The sequence below is a fragment of the Kryptolebias marmoratus genome, linkage group LG18 (assembly GCF_001649575.2).
Source record: "Kryptolebias marmoratus isolate JLee-2015 linkage group LG18, ASM164957v2, whole genome shotgun sequence".
Taxonomy (NCBI): domain Eukaryota; kingdom Metazoa; phylum Chordata; class Actinopteri; order Cyprinodontiformes; family Rivulidae; genus Kryptolebias; species Kryptolebias marmoratus.
Window position 1 is genome coordinate 13,238,297 of NC_051447.1, and position 26,276 is coordinate 13,264,572.

At 38.3% G+C, this 26,276-nt stretch overlaps 1 long non-coding RNA gene across 1 annotated transcript in view; it reads right to left on the minus strand.

Moving 5' to 3' along the window:
- LOC108235045 overlaps window positions 1-26,276 on the minus strand; it is a 57,257-nt gene that overhangs the window by 21,567 nt on the left and 9,414 nt on the right. The window contains exon 2 of the long non-coding RNA XR_001808559.3: window positions 25,395-25,470. This is a non-coding gene — a long non-coding RNA (uncharacterized LOC108235045). The remainder of the gene's footprint in view (window positions 1-25,394; window positions 25,471-26,276) is intronic.

Sequence of the window (26,276 nt, forward strand, 5' to 3'; positions counted from 1 at the left end):
CTCAGGAAATTATTTATTGTGGTTAATGGTCCGTTGCAGGCCCATTGCATGCAATTAAAGCTAGGATCTCTTGGTAAAAAACAAAACAAAATGGACTGTCATGCTTGCTTTATTTAAAGAGTTTCAAAAGTTTAATTGCGTTGATATTACAGCAAAGGAAAGGGAAAAGTTTTCAACGAAAAAAAAAGGAAATTTGTGTGCATTAAAACTGAAAAACTAAAACCAGCATTGCTTAAAGAAATGCCAATGTTCTAAACAAAGATCTTGTGTGATCTGATGTTTAAAGTATATTACAGGGATGACTCTCAGCTACTACCATATCAAGTTTTAGCAGAAAATCTGCAGAAGTTATAACCCTTTTTGTGTTTTCTAGAAATGATTAGTTGTGGCAGCCATCTTAAATAGAGATGACTCCAGAAACGATTTAGTTGTAGAAGTGCATTTAATGATTACTTTGAGTTTCATTAGAAATTGTCCAGTAGTTCATGAGATATTTTGCTAACAGACGAACACAAACATGAAACTCGCCCACCTTTCATGGCAACGGATGACCATGAACTCTATGCAGATATCATTAAGAGCAGAAAAGCAACAATTCCGCTTTTCGTTTTCTGTCGCACTACATCCTCTAAATCCTGAATAATTTACAATTACGCCTCAAACAAGAACATGAGTTGTGAGTTTCGGGATATTTCTGGTGACTAAACAATGACAGTGGTTTGAAAAAAAAAAAAAGTGCAGAAAAAAAAATGCATGAAATATTCAGGGGAGCTGTGATAAAGTGAGGCAGGAGCGATAGGAGGAAGACAGCTCGCTGAGAAAAATCAGAGATCAAAGCCTCGGAAACCTCCCCTGCAATATTTCACACGTTCAGGGAGCAAAACATTCCTGTGGCCTGGATCAAAAATCAATGTGCGCTGAATACAACGAGTCTGCAGATTCTGGTGCTCCGTGCTCCACACAACAGAGAACATATAGACACCAACTTTTAAAAAAAATAAAGAAAGTGACAAGCTGGCAAATGTTTGAGAAACTGTAAGTAAATGTCAGTGTTGAATTATTAATTCCCTTTTGCTCAGTAATAATTATGTTACTGAAATCTAGTTCACTGAACAACTCAGACATGTGTACTCAAGTTTCTGCTCTTATTTAGTGTTTAAACACTGAACACCATTTTAAAATATAAAAGTTCAACAAATACTAAGTGGAAAACGTTTCACCTTGTCCATAAGACTTGAGGGTGGAAATACAGCAAACGTACTTTAAAAGGTTCAACTTTAGCTTAGAATATGGGTTCCTAAAATGTGGGCCGATGTTCAGATCCAGACCCAAATATTAAATTTCAGCAGTATATATATATATATATATATATATATACACATACATTTTTTTCTGCACATTTTTCCCATATTAACCGTCATTTATAATAGTCAATGCAGCTTTTCAAACCACGTTTAAAGTCATTCATTTTACGTGGCTCAACTTTCTTTGCTTTTACGAAATCTCATTTAAGTGGCACAGCTTTCCTACAGTTTATGATTATTCATTTTAGGTGGCGCAGCTTTTCTTACATTTACAGTAATTCTTCATATCTAGCCTGTGGTTTTACTCTTCAGAGAAAAGCTGCCCGCCCACACAGTGGTACACACCTTAAAAGTAAATATAAAGACAAAGATCATTTTAATACACAGCNTATATATATATATATATATATATATATATATATATATATATATATATATATATATATATATACACATATATATATATTATGGATCTTTGCTAGAGAAAAATCTCTTCTAGCAGACCTTGCAGAAGTTTAATTGAAGACCTTTGTGTTAACATGAGGACAAAAGACAAACAGAGTTGACATTAATGATCATTCTCTTTAATTTTAACACATCAGGACAGTATTACAGGGGACATTTTTGCTGGTTTATAAACTCACTGGTGATGTTCACTAAAATTCTTGCTAGGATTATATTATTTTCATAAAGAATTCACAACTACAGAGCCGTTTTTTTTCTCTTTATACCTGCAAAGTAGTCAAACGAGTGCAAATAAAGGTGCACGGAATGAGATGAATTATATTAACCTTGGAGTGCATTAAACTTGACTTTAAAATACCCGTCTATGATTGCAAAGCAATGTTCAATTGACTTTCTTCTGAAGATAGACAAAATTTATTTGAGCTAGAATTGAATTTATTAACCTCTAAAGGAGAATTAAGTCTTTAAAGTACGTGATAAATCAAAATGAAAAGTAAACGATACTTTTTTTTTATATCCAGTCCCATAGCAGTTAAAGAAACAGCCGTAAAGTGTAATAATAACCGATTTGTAGTTCTGCATCGTCTCCACTAGGTGTCACTAAAACTTACGTGCTGCTCCTTTAAGTTGATGCAATTAAAATATAAGAATGAGTTGCTTAAATACTCATTAAGCACCTCAGGTAAGATTTAAACCTGCTATAAATGATCACATTTACTCCTTTTTCGGTCTTTACAAATTCATAAACTACTTGTAAACATCTGACTTTCCAGACGCTAAATATTCAACTGCCAGTAACGTCTGTCAGAGTTCCATCTTCGTTTTTAAAACCAGCTTTTTGTAAAACTCGACCTCTCTGTGATTAACTAATTGGATCATAACTGTTTGAATATCACAGTCGCATCACAATACACCCACATATGGATTTACAATGCAAAGTGAAAAGGTTAAAATCTTAATTTAAGCACCGACAGTCAAATATTTACTCACAGAGTCCCTCGGGGTGTGTACGTCTTAACTTAAACCATCTGTTCACACAGCAAGCAGCTCGGGATATCACACTCGCTGCGTCTCTGTGTGGTTGGAGCTGATTTTATCAACAAGCCAAGCAGCAATATGGTCTGAAAATAAATCTCTAAATTCCACAATCAGGACAGATTTTTTCTTTTTTTTTTTTGAAAGCTTATCACTTTGGAAAGAAACATTTTTCTTCAGCTAAAATTATCGAGCCTTATTCCCCCGTCTCGCTATCGTGCGATGAGCGGCAAAACACGTATTTCACCTCATTTACCAGCTGCAGATTGTAGCAACAAAGATTTTCCACAGCTGGCAGTTATCAGCCAACTCGAACCTGGAGTTATAAAGTAAAGTTGAGCAGAAGAGGAGGAGAAATAGCTGGAAGTACAGCAGCTATATGTAAAAAATAGCTAATCAGATAACATTCTTAAAGGTAGATATGGAAGATCCGGAAAAAAATTACAGCCCTAAACATCAGATTATGTTAAACAATCTTGACTTATTATTGCCCTCAGTCGAAGGTAGAGGCAATAATGTATTTGTCTGTTAGTAAAATATCACATGAACCAGTGGATGGAATTAAAATAAAACAGAAAATAATCACTGGATGTACATTGATTCATTTTTGAAACCTAAAAAAAACAGCTACAAATGCCAGTTTTACATATATAGTAATAGCTGAGAGTCATCCTTAACATGTAATTTGAGCACCAGCTGATCGCATGTGATTTCTTTTTAGAACTTTGCCATTAAAGATTACAGCCAAAACTGTCTGTTAGCAAAATATCTCAAGAAAATTACCAGATGGAATTCAATGTTCAGCTTTTCATTTGTTTAAAAGCATCTATCATCAAAATAAACGTTGAAAACTTGAGGATTTTATTCATTTATTTATTTATTAATATATAGACCAGATGATGTGATGAGATCCGCCTTTGGAGCAGCAGCAGCCTCTTAAATGTCAAGAACAATCCACCTACCAGAACAAAAATTCATCATATTTTTTTTTTTTTTTTTGGATGAATTTCAAACCTTTAAAGTCATCCCACAGTGTGCTAGAAATCAAATATTCATTATCCCCCCCGCCCCATAAGAGTAACCCATGGATCAGTCACCCTGATGGTAACAAAGGGGATGTGATGAGACAGACGGAGGGTGAGGCAGAGCAAACACTGCGGCAGCAGCTGCTCTCTGCAGTCCCACCATTAAGACGAGGCGAGGCGATGCTACCAGGAGGAGGTAATGAATGTGTGCCTCAACATCTGTGCACCCTACATACCCTCACCTTCTTCAAACATCTTTAACAGCAATTCTTTAAAAAAAAAAATTCTCCTGCTTTTTTTCCATTGAGTTCTCTGTTTTCTTGGGGGAAAGTGGCAGCGGCGAAGTTTAAACAGACAGGTGAATGACGAGTGGGAGAAGGACGAGCATCCCCACCCATCGGCCCTCCACCCCCTTACAACTTTCCTTTGGGGGGCTTCTTATAAACCAACCATCTATCTCCATTATGCCCCCGAAATTGCTATTTGTCGCTTTGCGGGGAAGAAATAATCAATATGTCTTGTGGGGGCAGCAAGCGCATTAGAGGAAGCAAATTGATGTCTCTCGCCCCAGCGCTCCTCAGCCAGCACACTGCAGCACAGCTAATGGGAAGCCTCGCTGGCTGGCAGACAGAGAACCGGTGTGTGCGTGTGTTTGTGTGTGTGTATGAGTGAATGAATGAGCGAGTGGCCAGGCAATAGGGAATTTGTTCATGCAAAGTGAATGCCAGCGCTCGCTCTGTGTGTGTGTGTGTGTGTGTGTGTGTGTGTCCACTGCCGACGAGCCTTATCTCTCCCAGCCATCCGGTTTTAGGTCTTTGGGCTGTCAGAGGCAGATAGCCCTGTCACTACCGCAGCATCCCCTTTCCCCGAGAGCCTTGAAGGCTTCCTATCCGACTGACACTTCCAGAAAATCCCCCACCTGATAAGTGCACTGCAGATGGACGTGACTCGCCCACTAGTCTGTCTCCTCTCCCCGGCTTTTATTTCATTACACTTCTCTATCTTTCTCAATCAAGAGACAAAAAAAAGCCTACTTCTTGATTTTTAAAGTCACTTTATATTGCAATAAGAACTTCTTTATCCATTGAGTGCAAATTGTTAAATCTGTTGTCCCTTATATTCCATTAAATGTGACAATTTTGAGTCTTTAAATAACCAGAAAGGAACTTCCATGGGTCCGCTCTTGCTTTAGAATATGAAGATTTTTTTTAATGGTTGAAGTCTTTGAATGTTTTCTATTTAAATATTGGAGTCTGGATGGATAATGAGAGGGTCCAGGAAGCATTACATCTGGTTTGTGGCTTAGCTTTTATTTTAAAGACTATTTCACTCCCATAAACAATTTACTTTTACAAGTACAGCCTTTTTCCCCTTACTTATACATTTATGTTTTTCCTTTTCTTCCTTTCCTCGTTAATAAAACAAAAATCAAATTAAAAAGGCATATTAGATTAGTACTGAATCAACATTTGGTTGAAGTTTAAGTGTGATCAATTCATTTGATTTAACAATGTTTTCATCATTCAAGTAATTTGTAGGGTCTCATTTTTGGAATTTGACAGCTTAGATAATCTAAAACAAGCAAATTGAAAACGTGTTCCTTTTGTTTTTGCTTTTATGTTTTAATCTGATATAAAACCTATGGTACTTGGGCAGGTAACGTGAAAGGAAAGATGTCTACAAAGATGAGACTGTGGCTCCGTCAGAAATCTCAGACCTCTCAGTTTGGTGTTATTAAGATTAGCAGATTACCCAACATGTGGGAGCTCTCTGAGGTATCTCTACAGTGATTGGTTGATTGCGCTAATGCAAGATAACCTTTAATGAGCTCCTAAAACCAGTTCAGTAATGGATTCAGTAACTACTCTAACAAATATAACTCTAGGCGGTTAAAAAAGGTAAAGGAATTACTTCATTATCTTCTTATTAAAAGGAAAAACAAAAAGGTTGTTTTTTTTCTAATCTTGTATAATAGCATAGATTCCAAACTCTGCTTTTCGTAGTTCTTAGTTTTGCAAAACCCATAAAATTTGTATTTCATGTTTGTCTATCTTAAACAAAACACAAACAAAAATAAACTACCCACTGCTGAAAGGCCAAGGCGGACAATGTTTTTGTCAGTGTCTTTGTTCCTGTGCCGGTCTGTTACCAAAACACCACACGAACCACTAGAAAAACTTTAAATGAAGCTTGCAGAGAGTAATCATGTACATCTACAACTGAGTAACCTTGAGAGTTCACATGATTCGAGATGGCTGCCACAACCAACAGAGTTTCAAAACTACAGATAATCACTGAAGTTTGCTGTAGTGGTAGCTTTGGTAGTAACAGTTTAAGAATGAAATCTCATAATGTTGCATGAGATCGAGCATTATGTTAATTTTACAGTTTGACCACAACAGATACAACAGCATTATTTCTCAACATTAAGTTTGAAAATCCACAGGAAAGGAGATGAGCGATATGCAATAATTCAAGGAAAGTTAGGTCTTTATTTCTGATAACTATGAAACCAGGTTTGTTTTCTTCCAGTTTGACTCACTGGGCTGAAACTACACAAATGTTATTTTTTATTTCAGCTCTGATCATAGCAACAATAACACTTCTCATGCACGTCTGGATTTTGCTCGTCCTCCTCACTTTGTTTAGGAGCTTAAAAAAAATTAAAAAAAAATTAAATAAACCAAAATCTGAAAGGTTAAAAATAGATTCAAATGTTATGATGTGCGTCAAAGGCCTGTCCCTTAAAGGTCTGTGCAAAATGCAAAAGCACCGAGCTGACAGCATGGAAGAAAGTGACAGAAAAACATTGCTGTCACTCCATTTTAATATGACAAATAAATATGTAAATAGTGTGACTGATACTGTGAAACTCAGTGAATAAATTCATCTTTCTGTCATTGCGTCTCTCACAACCACCCACCCACACAAAATCAATCTCTGGCTGTGCCATTGGAGTGCTCAGATGGCTTTGTGTCTCATCTCAGACGTAGAGCGGGCGTGTGTGTGTCTGTGTGTGTGGGCGTGTGTGTGTGTCATTACAACAGGATTCCAGATTATCCATTTATTTGCTGCAGAGGGCATTCGGGGCCTGTCAGTCCTCATTTACGCGGGCTGCTCCTACAGGACTCGAGCCGTAACCATGAACACATGTGGTGCTCTTTTACCTCAGACATACGGAGGGAAACAACTTTTTTAAAGTGACAAATTGTGTGACTTCTTCAGCCAAAACTATTTTATAGTTTCGTGATGCGATACTTCAGCGGCTAAAAGAATGAAGCTGGCACTACAACCCAAACAATTCCAACAAAGTTGGGATGTTGTGTAAAATGTAAATGAAAACAGAATGCAATGATTTGCAAATCTCATAAACCCATATTTTATTTACAATGGATCACAGTAAACATATCAAATATTTAAACTAAGAAATTGTACATTTTTTAGGAAAATAAATTATTTTTAATTTTATGGCAGCAGCACATCTCAAAAATTGGGACAGGGGCAACAAAAGGCTGTAAAAGTAAGTGATATGAATAAGAAACAACTGGAGGAGCATTTTCCAACTAATTAGGCTAATTGGCAACATGTCAGTAAGAGGACTGGAGATAAAAAGAGCATTTTAGAGAAGCTGAATCTATCAGAAGTAAAGATGGACAGAGGTTCACCAGTATGTGAAAAGCAGAACATTTTCAGAATGTTTATCAGTGGAAAATTGGGAAGATTTTGAATATCCCATCATCTACAGTTCGTGATATCAAAAGATTTCAAGAATTTGATGAAACCTCTGAAGGCAAAGGACAAAAGGCTGAAAGATGTTCTTGGATGTTGGTGATCTTCAGACCCTGAGGAGCCACTTAATTAAAAAAAAAAAGGTCTGATTCTGTTCTGGACATTACTGCATGGGCTCAGAAACACTTCTACAAATCATAAATCTGTTAACACAGTTCACCGCGACATCCACACATGCCGGTTAAAGCTCTGTTAAGGAAAGAAGCCAGATGTGAACACCATCCAGAAACACCGCCATATTCTCTGACCCAAGGCTCATTTAAAATGGACTGAAGCAAAGTGAAGCAAAGAAAACTGTTCAGTCAAAACTCTTTGTGGAAACCATGTATGTCATGTCTTCCGTACTGAAGAAGGCAGGAACCATCCAGCCTGTTCTAAGCACACAGTTCAAAACCCTGCCTCTCTGATGGTATGGGGGAACTTTAGTGTCACTGACATGTGTAGGTCACACATCTGGAAAGGTTCCAGAAGTATAAACAGGTTAAAGAAGACCACCGGCTCCCATTCGGGTGGTGTCTTTTTCTGGGAAGACCTTGCATATTTCAGCAAAACGATGTTAAACCTCAGCCTGCATCCATTACAACAACATGGCTTCATAGTAGAAGAGTCCAGGTGCTGAACTGACCTGCCTGCAGTCTGGACCTCTCACCAATAGAAAATAATTGCTGCATCATGAAACAAAAATCCAGCAGAGACCCAGGACTGCTGAACAGTGAGAATCCTCCATCAGACAGGAATGGGACGACATTCCCTACAAAACCTCCAGCAGTAGATGTTTACAGACTGAAGAATCCCCTCTTCTTTTAACAACAGAGGGAAACATGGACCTGGGTCAGCTTTTTTATTTAATTTTTTTAAGATGTGTTCCTGTAATAAAATTCAAAATAATCTTGATTTTTTTCCTCTAAAAATGTGCTTTTTAAAAAAGTTTAAACACTGATATATTTACTATGTTCCATTATGAATAAAATATGGGTTTGAGATTTGCATATTCCGTTTTTATTTACATTTTACACTTTTTTTGTAGTTATTACCATTTAATTCTCAATTTCTCACTAAAAGCAAACCTTTAACATGGTTTCATGGTTTTTCAAAGCAGGCTTATACAAATGACAGAACAGGAAACTGCATTTGTAAAAGGCAGCTGCATATTATTGCACAAGATTGTGTTATTCCTTTTTATTTATTTATTTTACAGCCCTGGTAGTATTGAATAAAATAAAGTGTTTTATTGCAACAAAGGAAACAAGCAACAAGGTGTCGCAGCAATATGACTTATTGATGGGGTTTTATTGGTTTGTGCAGAACCGTGCTGCTAAAAGGTGAGAAATACAACAAGTAGGGTTGATTTCTTCAGATTGTTGGTTGACAACATGATCAATAAACACAATAAAAGACTAGACTTGATATTTTTAGAAACCACAAGTCTAGAAACAGCTACTTTTTCCTTTGTTGCAACACCTTATTCTCTAAGTGTTGTGATGTTGTTTTTATTTCACTTCTGAGGCATCACCTGTCAGTCACACAGCGCCTCACCATTGTGTTGTTCTTCGTTTGAATTTTCTTTTGATGAACTTCCTGTGAGGAGATTCCCTTGGTTCTGTTTGGGTTTTCTCCAGCTCAAAGACACGCTGGTTACCTAAACTCAAAGCCCGTGTTTGGGACTATGACTGTTGAAAGGCTTAATTACATGAAAGGGTTATCACTGTATTATTCTTATTATATTCCTCTTTTTTTTTTTGAATAATGAGCACAAAAACTGAGGCAACAAAACTAAACCCAGATGCTGTTAAGATCTGTAGCTTTTTTTTCCTGACAAGTCTAAAAGTCTATTATGTAATAAATTCATACTGATGCTTTTTTTAATCATTCCTGCATGTATATGTCAATATTAGACATGATTCTCATTAAAACCACTGAGAATCTCATCACAGCACAATGTCTTTACTGCAAATCATCCCTCTTCTTCCTCATTTCTTCTTGTTATCTTTCAACCTGCTGTTTAATAGCGACCAAATCACTCAGTACACACCCTCATCTAACAGATTTCCCTCTAATTAGATTATATTTTTTATTTGATTTCATGGAAGATGGTTCATATAGTGTTGTGTAGTGATCCAATTATGTTTTGGCAAGGAAATGCTGCAAAAACAGTTGGTCGGGTCACTCTTATTTAACATGTGGTGGCTCACATAATTGATGGTGAGTTGTGAGAAGGACCCAAATGCAGGCAACACTTTTTATTATTAAACTCTGTCCAGTGGTTTATGACATATTTTGCTAACAGACAAACAGGGCTGACTAACTGTTGATGCTAAAATTTTAAGAATACTACTACCACGTCAAGTTTAAGCTCAATATCTGTAAAACTGACTGAGTTAGAGACATTTGTGTGTTTTCTAAGATCAGTTAGCTGTGGCAGCCATCTTGAATTGGCTTGGTGCAGAAGTGCACCGAATGAAAGGTTTATCAAAATCTGTCTACTGGTTTAAGATATATTCTCCAAACACAACAGGCAAAATGGCAAAAGCACAAGATGTATTAATATATTAATGTAGAGTATAAATACTGAGCTGCATGATTACAGAGTGTCAACAGGTGTGCTGATTATAAATGAGAGACAGGTAAACGCAAGGACAACTAGACAAACACACTACAAGATTAAAACCACTTAATATTTGATTGTGAACTGGCGGCTGTCATCAATTACACGCCTAGCCTCTTTCCTGCCATGAAATTTAAAAATCCTTCCTGTGGAAAAACTTCATTACAAGCGAGTTTAACATTTAGTGTTTAAGTAGATCCAATTAGACCCGACTGAGATCATCACAAACGTACCTGTGTCTGTATTGTAACGTGCAACAACAGAACAGCAGGAGGGGAAAATAAAATGTAAACTCAAAGTGCTACAATGAGTTGTGCGACAACGAGCTCCAGACACACGAGCTGCCGACTCTCATGTTCTGATATGTTACCAACATAACTTCATTAGTTTGTTTTGCCATGTTGGTGACATATTCACTTATAACATGGACACAGAGAGCAAAAAAATGTTACAAACAGTTTGTAAAGTTGTAAACATCAAGCTACTAACATAGTTGTGGGGATAATATTTTTGACCGTCTGTGTGCAATACACACAATACAATGTGTGCTCATTTGTCTGACTGTTGGCAAAATATCTTAAGAACCACCATCTCAATATAAAATCTTAGCTTACAATGCTGGCATGCAAGGCGGCGGGCGATATGCATTCCTTGAAGAAATGCTAGGCCTTTAGTTATATAATAATTGCGCACGATATAGAAAAGATAGGCAAAACAAAACTATGAAATGACAGCCTGCAGCGTGCTGTAGCTGTAAGTTGTTAAGAATCCTAAACAGGAAGTAAGTGTTCTTATATTGTTCCTGTACAGGTGCTGGAAGAGAGATGTCTTCACATGTGGGGGGGGGGAAAAAAGAAAAAGTTCAGAGAAAATAAAAAAGAGAGCCAACTTTTTGGGGCTTTCTTCACTGAATTTATGAACAAAGATGAGAGGAAAGAAGTTTTAGACGAGGGAAAAAAAAAGTGTCACGATGTGCCACAGGGGGGAGAAGGCTGCCTACAATAAATTGGGCAAGTTTTGTTTTGACAGCTTGTGAATCAGTGCCTATTGGCTCTTTTTGGCAGGTTTGTACTCAAACCTTTCTGTTTCAGTTTCAGGCAGTAATTTCTGAAAAACAACAAAAAAAAGAAATTTGAACCAAAGTGGCCGAACTATAATTGCAAAACCCTTAAAGCTTAGCTGCAGTCATCAACAGAAAACTGTAAAACTAAAGGTTTGCATTTCTTAAAGGAATGCATATCACCCGCAGTACCGGTGTAAAACTAAGATCATTTTATGAGAAATGATAGCGTTATAGCTATTTTGGTCCAACCTATTTTCAGCTACTACCACTCCAAATTTTAGTTCAGAATCTGTAAAACTATTATAACCATTTTGTGTTGGCTAAGGTTGCTTAGCTGTGGCAGCCATCTTGAATCAGGTTGACTCCCAAAGTTATTTATTTGTAGATACATCCAATGATTACTTTGAGAGATTGATAATAAAAAATATATCTGTCCAGTGGTTTAAGAGATATTATGCTAAAAGGTACAGACCCAGACAAAAACATCATCGCCAAATATAATTCTGCAAGTAACAACCATAGATTCGTCTGATGCTGTTTACAAAATGTTCACTGAAGAAAGCCAATTTATGTGGTGTTTTTCATTCAGGCGAGATAGGTAAACAAAAAAAAGTAGTATTTCTTTCAGGAAGCTGAAGAAATCTCACACCAGTCAACATAATATTTGCTGCTTTGCTTATCTCATTTTACGGAGAGTCCAAAGCGTGGACCCGTGGAGCAACAATAACCACATTAATAGGAATACCGGTGGTTGAAATGAACCAAAATTACCATTTAAATATGTTATGATCTGTGCGTGAAAATTAATAATGAATGAGAGTTTTATCGGTTCACAATCAAATCAACAATAAATTATTCTATGCTGGGTTTAGACTTGCAGGTGAAAGAAACCCAAATTGATCAGATATTCATTGTTTGTCTGTAAAATCTCCACGTTGTTCCACCGTGTAGCACAATATTGTTGGAAAAATAATTCCACTTGCAGCTGCATGTGACAAACAGAACATTTGTGCCGCGCTGCAGGTTAATTTGCGGCTTTGATGGATGCTGAATCGAGGCTGCACTGCGAGCACAGAAGAAAGCATGGCAATTAGAAAAGCCCTGTGTGTGAGAGAGAGTTGGCTGCTGCATGCACCGCTGGGCATAAATGAGTCTCGCAGCCCGGGCAACGCAGACAGAGCTTTAACACAACGCCACAGACACGCCTAAGACTCCCATTGTGCCTCTCGCTAATCCATTTCCATCCTAACAAGCTGCAGCCTTCGAACCCAGCCATCCAACCACGAGCCTGCCCACCGTCTGCTGAGCTTGGTTCGGCTCCAGTCTTCTGACTTCCAGCAGCCATTTTAAGCTCTCTGACAACACTCGTCCTCATCTGGGCTCGGGAAAAGATGCAGTGTTTTCACGTTTAATTGGCACTGATGGATTTGTCTGAATGAAAGTGGGTGGTAGTTTGTTTCCATTTTGCGTTCGACTATAAATGTCATTGTTTGAATATTTTCTCACCATTCATACTCTCGTTTTCCTGTTTTTTATATTTTTGTAATCTAACCACTTCTGTATACTTTGTGCTATTTTACCCATTCTAATACCAAAAACCTCCGCTCATTCAGGAGAAGGGTGTAATTTTTATACTTTTCAAAATACTTCATGTTATTTACAGATATTTTCCTCATAGAAATACATTCAGATCTCTTCAATTCCATCAAAACCATTCTCTTTAAAATCTGCTTCTGCATACTTGCTTTATTTTTTATCTTCTTATACAAGGTTTACTTTGTAGGTTTTAATCTACCACTCAGTTACTTCAGCTTTCAGCTACTCTTTTGTTCCTTTGAGCTAGCCCTTTGCTACTTTTAGCTGTTTTTTTGCTACATTTACTTATAGCTAGTATTTTGCCTGTTTTGGCTTTTAGCTAGTCTTATGGTTTTTTTAGCTTTTAGGTAGTGTTCTGCTTCTTTTAGCTTTAACAACTCAGTTTAAGCTTCTTCAGGAAAGTCATTCAGCTTTCAGCATTCCAATGTAATTTCTCTAGTTATTTTTATGTCCCATTTATAGTAAATCTTAAAGCTGGCTATGAAAAAAGAAAAGCCGAGGACATCAATATAGTCTATTAACCAACCAAGATAAAAAGCCTGTCCTCTGCCTCACCTTTAGTTTTCCTGCCTGGATTACTTCTGCAGCTTCCTGATATTCACGGTTCTCCTAAAGCTCCAAAGACTCATTTATTTCACAGACAGAGGAATAAACATAAAGGAAAAATAGGCGCCTTTAGTTCTGCACTAATAAAGCTGCATTACACCTCAGAGAAATCAACGCAGCATTTTCTCCACTGAGCTGAAAACTGTTGAGGAATGTGAGAGCACCATTTATTGCCCTTCGAGCCAAGAATGTTTCCTCAGGTGAAAGAGCTCAGAGGCCAAAAAACAAGAAAAACTAATACCAGCTACAAAAGTATGTGCTTTCTGGAGAACATTTGACTGAAATTTCCATCATTTTGGTCGAGACTCCTTCACAACACATACCCCAAATGCCAGTCATTGTGTAAGATCTTCGCTCAAAACCTCAGCATTAATCGTTGAGTTTAACCCTGTTTGTTAGCAAAATATCTCATGAATCACTGGATGGATTTTAATGAAATCTTAAGCAATCATTAGGAGCACATCTACAACTGATAAACTATTGAAGTCAACCCAATTCAAGATGGACATCATAGCTAATGGACATTAGCCAATATAAAAATAGCTCTAACTCAGTTTTACAGATACTGAGCTAAAATTTGATGTGACAGTAGCCAAGAGTCACTGCACCCACACAGAGTGTGACATCTCACCATATTGCATGAGATTGTGCATATTATTTTCAAGGTTTGCCCTAAAACAGCTACAACTCAGTCGTTTATCAACATAAAATGATCTTAGTCTATACCTATAAAAAGAAAAGAGGTGTTTTAGAGTCATACGATGACATTCTGGGGTTTCTTTCAGAAAAAAAATGATTTATAGTAATGCACAATAAGTCATTTAAACAAATGAAATGATGAAAACAAAATAAAATGGAAGCAGACTGTTCTTTTAATTTCATTTTCTGCACTATTAGTTATTTCTTTGTGCAATCTGGCGCATCTTTTTTTTTTACCTAAATGAGCTCCTGATAGTTCCCTGGACGCATAATGAGAGAAAATGACTCATGATGGTACAGTATAAACACCAATAAAAATGCTTCAGAGTTACTTGTAGCTTGAATTATTTGTCAGTGACTTGTTGTAAGACTCTTCAATCTTAAAGTGTCCCCCAAGTTGATGTTTTTGATCAAATTGTACCAAAACAACTCAAATCAGTGACAGATTTTTATGAACAAAATGGGGATTTCAGAGAACACTTGTCGTAAACAGATAGCAGAGCATTAATGGGTTTTCTCCAACATATTGTTGCCTGAAACGCCACAGCTGTTTGTGGCTCTCTGAGCCCCTCTATGTCAGTCTGTTCAAAGTAACTGCTTCTTGGCACAAACGCAGACACAATAAATATGAACAGAATAAACTCCAGACAATAAAAAGGCAGCACATCAATAACCGCTCGGCTTGGCTTAGCAGGGGGGCTTATTGGTTTTAATTCTCAAAATACACAAAGATGGGAGACTGCATTAGAGCAAACAACTGAAGGGGGGGTGTTTGTGTGCTGAAAATCCAATCTACCACATTTTCCAACACGTACAGCAGGCTTAGTGCAAACATTAACAATGCATCTATTGGAGGGCAATCTGGCCGTTGCCATATTGTTGTTGGTTTTTTGTTTTTTTTTTGCACACAAAAGTCAGTAAACAGAGCCGAGCAGACGCTGAACGTTGCCTCTGTTGTTGTGCTGCTCCAGGAGAGGTTGTTCTAGTAATGAGCAGTAAGTTCAACGGCTTCAGTCGTCCCTGCCACCGTGCCTCAGCTGCCACATCACTGGAACAAAACCATTGTGTGTGTGCGTGTGTGATGTTTCAGCCGAATGTCATTTGAGTAAAAGAAATAAAGAAATAATTCTCATCACATGAGCAGAATGCACTGAAATTTGGTGGCTTCACCTACCATTTCAAATTTATGTCATTTCAAGTGGACCATTTCTTTTTCGATACTAGGAACATTTGTTGCCAATAAAGTGTGAGTCATTATTTTGGATTTATGACAACCAGGTCAATTAAATTATGGGCGTGTTCCATCAGACAACAGTACAAGGCAACCAAAAGCTGCTATTATTTGGACAGGTATTGGCAAAAGAACTACATATAATTGTTGACAAATAAGACAACACTCTAGAAAATATGAGCAAACTGACAACCTGTCAGTTCTCTAATGCAGGGGTTCACAACCTTTTTTGCATCACAGACCAGTTTAATACAACAACTTTCCCATAAACTAGTGGGGGGGAAAAAAGTTTGTTTTTTACTCATTTTTGCTGGGGTCATCTTGTCTGAAATCCCCATTTGTTCATGAAAATCTGTCACTAATTTTATTTTTTTTGGAACAATATGATCCAAACCACAAACTTACTGGATTATTTTTAGATTGTTGAAAACGTGTGCAAATTGCAACCTTGTCAGTCCTCTATTGCAGCCTGCCCATCATGGACCAGTTTTATACAAGATAACTTTCCTACATACTATAGGGGAAAACAAAGCTCTCCAGTAAAGTTTGTTTTTTTACTCATTTTTTGCTAGAGTTAGTATGTAGAAAGTAACTGACTGAATCAAGTGCAGAAAAGAGGAGCAAACAAAGTGGTCACTTTTCTAAATAAGCCTTGGCGTGGTGGTTGGGGAACTGTCGCTCCAATCTCCTAGTTTGATTATACTTGAACGTATAAGACAAAAAAATTGAGTTTCTCAGTTGTAATTCATGGTTAGAGTTCAGGACAGTCTTGAAACAGAGGAAACAAAGAAAGAAGTAAAAGTCAAAGTAGTTTTTGTATATTCACGGGTCAATGGACATTAAAAGAGTCATGAACATACAAAGTTATTTGACAGAAGGGCTAGTATGGCACTGAAAACCAGACTAAATCTGGCAAATAAATGTCCATGGCTCGGTTTAATCTATGAGCTCTGATTTAACAGAGGCACTGAAAAGCTGATTTTAAAAATGTTGTGATGGATAATTGCACAACAATGTCTAATACATTAAGTTAAAACTAAAACAAAGAGTATAAATGATATAATGACACTCGTTTTATTCCAAATAGAAACAAATGTAACTACCCTTTTTAAAGGTGGTTTTGTTCGTAATGAAAAATGTTCAATAAAAATAAACGAAACTCCAAATTTCCAAATAGCTATTTTGAGAAGGTTTTAGAAGCTGAAGTCTTGATTATTTCAAAACCCATCATCTATTTTTTTTTTTAGCCCTGATTTTATTTCTCTCCTGAAAGGAACATTTGGCTCAGCTGCTAAATAACTTAACATGTTCCCATATTAAAGTTGAGGGGAGTTAGGGGAATAATTTTAGCCTCTTCATCAGGCATGTCTGTTCTCAAAAATACATGGGTTACGTGATGTAGTCTTTAGGATTTAAAAGGAATAATAAGACGGGCATTTCCTTTTAGCCAACTAACATGAACAAATCTTAGTAAAGTATCCTTTGTGTGGTTAAGTGCTGGCATTAATACCTTCCTGGCATATTAGCATATCATGTCCAAACAGGGACATCGAGGTAAAGTTGTCTCTGTGTTCTCGCTCCGTTGAGCACATGACTTTCCCTCAGTGATAATGTAAGGCCTCTATCTTAGGTGGGAGCCCTAACGTCCATTAGATCTATAAATCAAGTTAGCTGAGGGATTGGGGGAGGTATACGGGGGGTGCAGCACAAGCTCAGGGTTGTAAATCTCATTACATGAGTCTGCTGCCGACCCCCCGCCGCATCATCCTGTCGTCAATCTCTCCCATTATCAGCTGACCTTGACCGCCAGCGCAGACACTTACACTCAATCAGGGCTGCACAGGGAGCGAGTGTGTGTGTGTGTGTGTGCGTGTGTGTGCGCGGGTGTGTTTATCTACCTTATTTCTAGCCTGATATTTGGAGACCAGACCAACTTAACAGGGAATTTTTAAATGAAAGTAATTTTCTTCTTGCAATTAACTTGGTTCTGCTCAATTTTACTTAAAAAAGATAAGCACCTATTATTTAAAAGAACATTTTTAGCATTACCTACATTAATGTGGAAAGTAGTGTCTTTGTGCAATATGAGTCCATTATTTAAATCAAATTAGTGCAGAAGAATTAAGTAAAACACCTAAACAGAAAAACAAAACCTCTCCAGTGAAAGCTGCTTTTATCTTTTTTGTTTTGACTCATAGGTAAATGGATTTGAAAAAACAAAAACAACTTGTTTGTTGCAATCTGTTGGTCCAATGTTGAAACATTGATTTGTGACTTTGGAGAAAACAAAAATCAAACTTGGACAACTTCCCATCTGCCAAGGTGACAGAGCATTCTTCAAGCATTTGACAACTAAAACTTTTCAGCTAAATGTTGTTTTTTTAAGTCCTGTGAATTCCCAGTCTGAGGTGAAACATTACTAACTTTAACATTCCACCGACCATACAGCTGCTTGGGTTCAGCCTCACTCAATCCCAAATTAAATCACTACACAAGGTGGCCCCAAGAGAAATTAATTATATTTTAGTATCAGCATTTTTTTTTAAATGACCATTTCCAAGTTTCTTTTAAAGACTTTTTTCTTAGCCCTGCCATTGGGAGAAATTGGTACAAGAAAATATTTTAGTTTTAAAGGGAAAGAAAAATGAACTGCATCGAAACTCCAGTCTCACTGGATTTGAACATCAAATCACGAAACAATACAAAAAGCACTTAATTTGCAAGGATCAAATTAAAAAATATAATCACTTAGCCTTCTGTTCCATATTGACATGAATCCAGTTAATATGACTAAAACTAATCGAGTGTCACCTTGAATTTTAATGCCACAAATAAGAGTGGGATGGCATTTATTAGCTTTCCTTTTATCAAGACTCATCCACTGTAGCCTGTTCTAGGAAATAAGAGAAATAAACACTGAAGCTGCTCTTCTCAGTATGTTAAGAATTCAAATAAACTCTTATTAAGAACGTCTATTAGATAAATCTGAGTCATTCACACAAACACAAAAAAAGACTAACACGTATTCCCTGATTAACCATGATATGCCATCATCAGGTCAAAAGCAGCAGATATTTCACAGCTTGTCAACACCTCATTGCTTTGGAGTCATGTTTATGTTTGTAAAACCGGCCTCACAGTGTGACTGACACCATAAGCGTGAGCCGTTTATTACCACCTATAGTTACATTTCAAAAAGAACTGATTTCTACTGCTGTAGCTGTCTGGAAGAGGCGCGTGTCCTCAGCGGATGAAAGAAAATTGAGCTTTGTAACAAACAGTGTTAAAAATAAAGTCTATCCACGATTGCAACCTTTCCTAGGTAACCAAACAATGAGTGAAAGTTATGTTTAAAGGGAGAGTTTGGTCATGTATGTAGTGATGTTCTGTCAAATAGTTATCAATAATTAGTTCCTTATTATCTATGACAGTCACAGAGTATAGAAAAGGGGCAAAAGTCTTCATCCAGGCTAGACTAATAGCCAAATAAGAGAATGTTTTTTTTTGTTTTAATAATTTCTTTAGGCTTACAAAGCAACCTCTTTACAAAAACAACATACAGGTGTGAAAGAACTCTACATTAGCTAATAATAAACTTCTGTACTTTTGCATAACATCATGGTTTCATTTGTTGCCGTTTTCTCAGCTTAACAACGTCTGTGTTGCTACGGGACTGTGTGTGTGCTGAGCAAATGCTGATATTGCTTAATACATCAGTCTGCCAGGAGTTGAGTAAACTTTTGGACCGACTACACGCCAACTCATTTTGAGCAAAAGTTGTTTTATAACACTGAGAAACTATTTTAAAAATGGGCCCTTTTTTGGCTATCTAATAGCCTAGTCCTAGCCCTTTTCTCCATACTTCCTGCTCCGTGACTGATGTCACAGCTGATAAGGCAATAACTAATAACTATTTGACAGAACATCACTTAAAAACGACCCGTCGATCCCTTTAAGGAAGTAGTGTCCAACCCTGGTCCTCAAGGACCACCATCCTGCATGTTTTAGCTGCTCCAACACACCTGATTCAATGGCTGATTTACCTCTTCGGTGTGTCCCTCGAGTTCTACAGAAGCCTGTTAATCACCAATTCATTCAGGTCAGCTTTATTGAAGCAGGGAAACATCTAAAATATGCAGGATTGGAGCCCTCAAGGACCAGGATTGGACACAACCACTTAAGGGTGTTCAAATAAATAAAAAAATAAAAAAACAAGTGACCAGATAATGTCTTACTGCCTCTTCATTCTTTAAAGATGGACTTTGACGATATATTTTCAAGTTGAAATGACAGTCAGCTTGGTTTTGGAAAAGTTTCAGAAAAGTTTAGACATTGCTGTACTCCATAAGCAACAAGCAGAGGTGGAGAACAGCAGCTAACTTGCACATATTTGACAGGATTCTTTTTTTCTTTCTTCCTTTTGGCATCCGAAGCAATAAACTTGGTCTAACTTTGAGAAGCAACAATAAAGTGCAGTCAGGTCACACGAGGTGAAAGCCAGGCAGTAACCAGAAAAAACAGCCTGTAGCTGTTCTTTCGGTTGCTGCCTGGCTGTGATCTACTGAGCTCTGACTAGCAGCACCAGTGAAACAGACATAATGAAAGTTCGACTACCAGACAGAGCCTGCCACTGACTGAAGCCTCCTGTTTTATTAGGTCCTGGTTTTATGTGAACAATCTCCTGGAGAGGTTTTCTGATGTTGATTGGGGAAAAATTACATGTGCCTGTTGAATCTGCTGTAGTTTCCATGCCAGGTCACTAGCTGTGCTGTGAATTTTTTTAAGTCTCTCCAGCAAGTAGGCTGTCCAAAATGTTGAAAAATGTAAGTTTGTTTGGACCAATAGTGAGGTTGGAATCGAAAAGGGGGAGTAACACAAACAGTACTTTGTTATCTGCCATTGTTATGGTTGTTGATCTATTTGTGCAAGTGCAGAAAAAAAATATGTTGACTGCAGCCGTCCATCGTGTGCATTTAACACCGATGCCAGGCGTCTTCAGAAACTTCCACTCTGAGACCTGGGTTCAAAAACTTACGGTGTCATAGACTCTGATCGCTGCTGTTGTCTACACGACAAAAACGTTCTGGTTGCATGCGTTAACAGCGTTGTTGTCCGCTTTTTCGCTTGTTTATTTTCCTCAGTTTCTATCGATTTATTTCCCTGGAAATCTCAAATTTTTAAATCAGTTAAACACAGATTACTCCGCATGACATTTTTGTGCCGTTTATTTCCAGATAATTGCATCAGTCATCCCACCGGGCAGATCGTCCTTCAACCAGCTGTGGTGGTTCAAAGAACTTTGAAATAATTTGACTGCTGACAAAATATCATCACATGAGAATGAATAAAATTAAATTCATCTTTGTAAAGGAACAAGGATGGTTCCGTCCACCGGTTTCTTTTCCTTTCACCATTTCTCCAACCCTCTTTTTGCTTCTTGTGACGTATCTTAATGGGTTTTCATGCCTGAAGCAGATTCAAGGCCGGAGTGAGAATTTTCTGCATTGTGGTGTGTGTGTGTGTGTGTGGGTGTATCTGCCATGGCTCAATAGTAACTCATATCCTACAACACTCTTGGCTATCACACAACCCCCTCCTCCCCACAAACCCGTCACTGTTCCACCTCTGTGCCTTTGGGGTAAGCAAGTTCACCGTGAATAATTTCACCACAGCAGCACACAGCAAGCTTGCCCAGAGGAAGATCCTGAAAAGTACATTATGTCTACCCCGGGGCACGATTCATGGGATGGTGACAGCTTCAGTCATGTTTGATAGGTGAGGATGTGCACTGCAGTAATCACCACTAAATCCATATGTGCCACACTACAATAAAGGATATGACTTGGGGCAAAAGAGTTGCTGTGTTTTCACTTCTACTAATAAGTACGAGGAGTCAGAAATCACCAGTAACTCGACTGGACTTTCTAACTGCAGCTGACTGATCACATCTTCTACAGATTCATGATGTTAGGAAAACATGCAATTGACATACTGTCATCAATTATAGTAAATCCACATTTTCCTTTATGTCATCACAACACCAATATTCTATTTGTACTCTAGCATTTTGGTCACCATCACTTAAATCAGCTGCGGGTGTTTACAGAACACATGATAATCAAATGGTGTCCATTATTGGGATGCTGTTTGTGTTTGCAAACTATTGCAGTTTCTTGGGATATTGTTATGGCGCACAGTGGTACTGTAATGATTACACATTTTTAATATATGGTCCATGGACCAATTTCTTCTACTTGTCTGTGGTCAAGTTGCAAATACAACAGGTCCATGAGGAAAACCCGGACATCCATCTCCCCAACTCCTTCTGAGGGACCACACATCATTCCTCCACCAAGTTCTGGGTCTACCCTGAGGTCTCCTCTTAGTGGGACGTGCCTGGAAAACCTCCAATTGGAGGCATCATGATCAGATGACTCTACCCGAGCTCACCCTGGACGACAAAGCTTCTGACCATATTTATAAGGCTGAGCTCAGCCACCCTAGTAGAGTAATCCCAATTCAGGTGCTTGATCTCATTCTTTTGGTCATGATACATATCTTATGACAGTAGATTAGGGTTGGAATATAGACCAACCTGTAAATGAATGGCTCAGCTCCTTTTTCACCACAACAAATTGGAGCAAAGCCCCCATTACTGCAGATCAGGTTGTGATCCATCAGTCCAGCTTCATCCTACCATCACACATGAACAAGACTCCTAGACAGTTGAACTCCTCCACTCGGGGCAGAAACTCATCCCCAACAGAGGGAGCATTCCAGTATTTTCTGGTTAAGAACCATGGCCTCAGACTTATCATCCCAGCTGCTTCACAGTCAGCTGCAAACTACTCTAGTGCATGCTGAAGGTCATGCCCAGTAGACCCCAAAACCACGTTATTTACAAAAAGCAGGAGATGAGACACTGAGGTTCCCAAACCTGACACCCCCCTGTCCATGAGTGCCCCTTGAGATCTTGCCCATGAACATCACAAATAGGACTGGAATAAGGGACAGCTCTGGTAGAGTCCAACCCGCACTGAAAACAAGATTGAATTTGTGCCAAGGATGTCGACACAGCTGTCCCTTTGGTTATACAGGGACTGGATAGTCTTTAAAAACGACCCTGGCACCTTTTACTCCTGCAGCACCCTCCCACAAAGTGCCTCAAGGAACACGGTCGTAAGCCTTCTCCAAATCCACATAACACGCGTGGACTGGACAGTCAAACTCCTATGATCCCTTTACCAATCCTGCAAGGGTGAATTTCTGGTCCACTGTTCCAACAGCCTGGATGAAAGGCAACCTAAACATGTGAACAACAACGTCAATATATAGTGTAGTTTTAATATCTAAATTCCAGCAGAACTGCAGTTGTTTGTGCAAATGCACAAAAAGTACTATAAATAAGTCTTTTGGGTACGAAGCAGTACTAACAATGTATCAAGCCAGTTGATTTAAGAACTCAGTGCTTCATCTTCAAAGATGAATTTCTGAAGCAGCATATACACAGTCTGAATATTTCTAAGCACCTGAATATGCCTGTTTGAAGCTACAAGTCCAAATATCTGAATTGATGAAATTACAAAGACGCTGCAGCATCTTTGAGCAGAGAAAAGTTTGGACAGTTTTCTTGGCTTTGAGCTGTTGGGAGCAAATGCCGCTCCAGAAGGAGTTTTAAAAAACAAACTAATTAAAGCATGTCACATGGAGGCTCCGAAACTGACAGCAGCACTAAATTGTGGATTAAAAAAAGCTCTATTTTAAAAGACCTTTTTAAATGTTAAAAGCTTTGAACGCTTTGTTGAACTGATGCAAACACACTGCAGAGATTTAAGACAATTAAAATTTTGTTTGAATAAATATGCACAAAGATGAATGTCATGCAAACGTCCAGCATTACCAGACATGGTAAACGTAAGGTAATGAGCACAAGATTATGTCGTTCAGATTTATTATATATGATTAATGGAAGAACAGTGCAAATATTTGTATCAGACAGATTATATGTGTGACTTTTCCTAGTGACCACTAAAATTGTAGTTGCATTCTCTCTTTAGTTTGTTCTACAAACCATCTATATTGATAATTAAAGTTAGGTGGGGTTAAAGGTCAGCTCAAATGATAACAATTCATCTTCTTGTTGTTTCCACTTTCTATTTGTGACTTTTTGGCATACACACACGTACAAACACACGCACCACAAGTGTCCTTTTCCGCTCTGACTCATTCTTAGGTCAACCTCCCGGCGCCACGTCACTGTATTGTTTTTCCTCTATCTGCTCCATCAGAGGGTAGCAGGCCTCATTAGTGTTTGGGGCTCCTGTAGTGTCCCCGGGCCCCATAACCCACCCAACCGACCTCCAGCAACCCCCGTGGGCTCCGAGCCACAAACACAACAAATCACTGAAACAAAAAATCCCTAATGCCTGAATCTTTACACTTCAAAAACACAATTATGCTAATGCCAGGAATCATTTGGCATTCCAGCTCTGATTTAATGCGGCCTTTTAGTGGAGAAAGCTAATTAGAGGCTTTAATTAACATGTGCAATACAAACTGGAGAGAAGTGCGAAGGAGCCTGTCGATCACGGAGGAGCTCGGCGAGGGCGATGAAACGGGGGAAGAGCGAGAACGGGAAGTCTGAAAGCAATGCAAATGAGGCGAGGGAGCGCCACAGGAAGGCGTGGATCTCTGCTGCAACAACAGTTTCTGTAAATATCACCGTGACCCGTAGACAGAGTGGAGTCATCTCATTAACACAGATTGGAAGGTGTCACCAGAGCTCGGCCACAAGGGTCGACGCTGACGCGATGCAGCCCGAGCTTAGTGAGGGTACCATCATTAAAAACCCCGATTGAGTGCAAGATTTAAGCGGTTTCCCTTCACTCACATCATCCTCTCCTGTACAACGACATCAGGGAGGACATGCACCATATAGCAGCCTTCTGTGTGTGACACGTTCCACAAAAATCACTGCACATATTCTTCACAGCCTTTTAATGTTTATGTAAATTCAACAGCAACATGTCGACGGGACTGAACTCATTAACGCTGAACTCTGCAGCTCGGATTTTTGCAGCAGTGTTGTTTTCCCTTAAAAAATAATTACAAACTGAGCTGCAGAAAATAGAAAAGTAAAATAGAAGATATTAGCTGAAAATAGGGATAAAGCCAGGGGACATAAGGCTATTAACGTCTGAGCTTTTATTCTTTTTTTTCCCACTTATTTGAAGTGTTTTTCTGCACAGGCAATACATTTTAATAACCCAGATTAAGATACTTCAGGAGTCTAGTCGTTTTTTTCTCTATCATTTTAATGGTTGAAGAATGTTTAAAGTTTAAATTGATTTTTTTTCCAGAGGAAGTTTCATTAAAATCCATTAAGCTGCTGTGTAGGTTGAAATTTTAATACTTGATGTATGGAACAAAAGATCTGCTGACACCGTTTCCGCTATTTCCCCTGGAAATGATCTAGCAGTTTCTTTGCATTTTTTATTTTTTACAGTAGCGCTCCTAGTGTGTCAATTTCCTTTCATTTATTGCTTGCAGATTTAATCAAGTAACGTTCTGAATTTTAAAGCTGCAGTTTTAGTTTTGTTTGGGCAATAATGCTTATTATGCCTCATACTTTGCAAGGATTTACATAGTTTGTCATAGCAATGATGCAGGAAATATTCACGGTTCCTGCAGCCTTTGTGGGAAAAGGCAGCTGCAAGGAACTGAAAAGTATAACTAAGAACTTGCAGCTTTATTAATGAGCATAGATGGGGCATTACTGTTGATATTCTGTCGCTTTTGCACATTACATACAGTACGGCAGGTGTCGAAACCATGTAACACAATGATGGATCACTTAACTGGTCATCCTGACACACGGGACAGTGCTTGCACATCATAACGTCTGATCCTTCCATCCATCACCTCAAGGATCTTTGTTATTAATGTAGAAGACGAGACATAGAACATTGAGACTCACCTGCGTGGTTCAGGACAGCCAGTCTTTTCCAGCTTCGGTCACAGGTAACACTCTTAGTACATCGTGTTCTTTTGAGCTGCAAGGAGAACAAAACATGAAGAAGCTTCAGTACCACGGAGACACCCATCTCTGTCTCATTAAACTGGAGGCTTTGACATGTTTTCAGCTCAGGTGGAAAGCTTCGGTTTGAACCAGCACTTGTGTTGCATGCCATGAAATAACTTCTGCTACATTTAAATCCATATACAACAAATGTGTGGCTAAGTCGAGCCCCTCCAGCTTATAGAGGAGCTTATAGGTCAGTTCAGTGCCCACGCTCCTTCTCCTCACTGTTTCATGAAATTTGACCTGACAGTTTTAGCAAAATTTTGCTGAAACACAAAACTTTTCCACGCTCTCATTTCGCTGCAAGAATTTCATGAACTTTTAACCTTCTAAACAGCAGTAAGACACAAACTGTGACAAAAAGCGAATAAAAAAAAAAAACCTGGAAATTATGCCAACCGGTTCTAAATTAGGCACACTAGTTTGACTCCCTGTTTGATCCTGTTTCATTTATATAACAACTTTTGGCAACAAATTGGCGAGGCTTACGTTATACATGCAATTAGAGTTGGGAAAAGGGACTATTTTTCACAGCATTAGCCCTGCCTGTTGGAATAATGCTAAATGGCTGCCTGGTGCATTAAATTTAGATGCAAAAAAGCCTGACAAAGCAGCATTATATGAAGTTTAGAGCCAAGCTGTGCTCATTATACACATGAGGCAAACACAAAACTCCGGACATTTTGTGCAAAAATGTCATTTTAGTAGCTCTTCTCTCATCTCTGCTCCTGGTGGAAGGCGGACGTGTTTCTTTTCTCTCTGTCTCTCTGTCTCCTG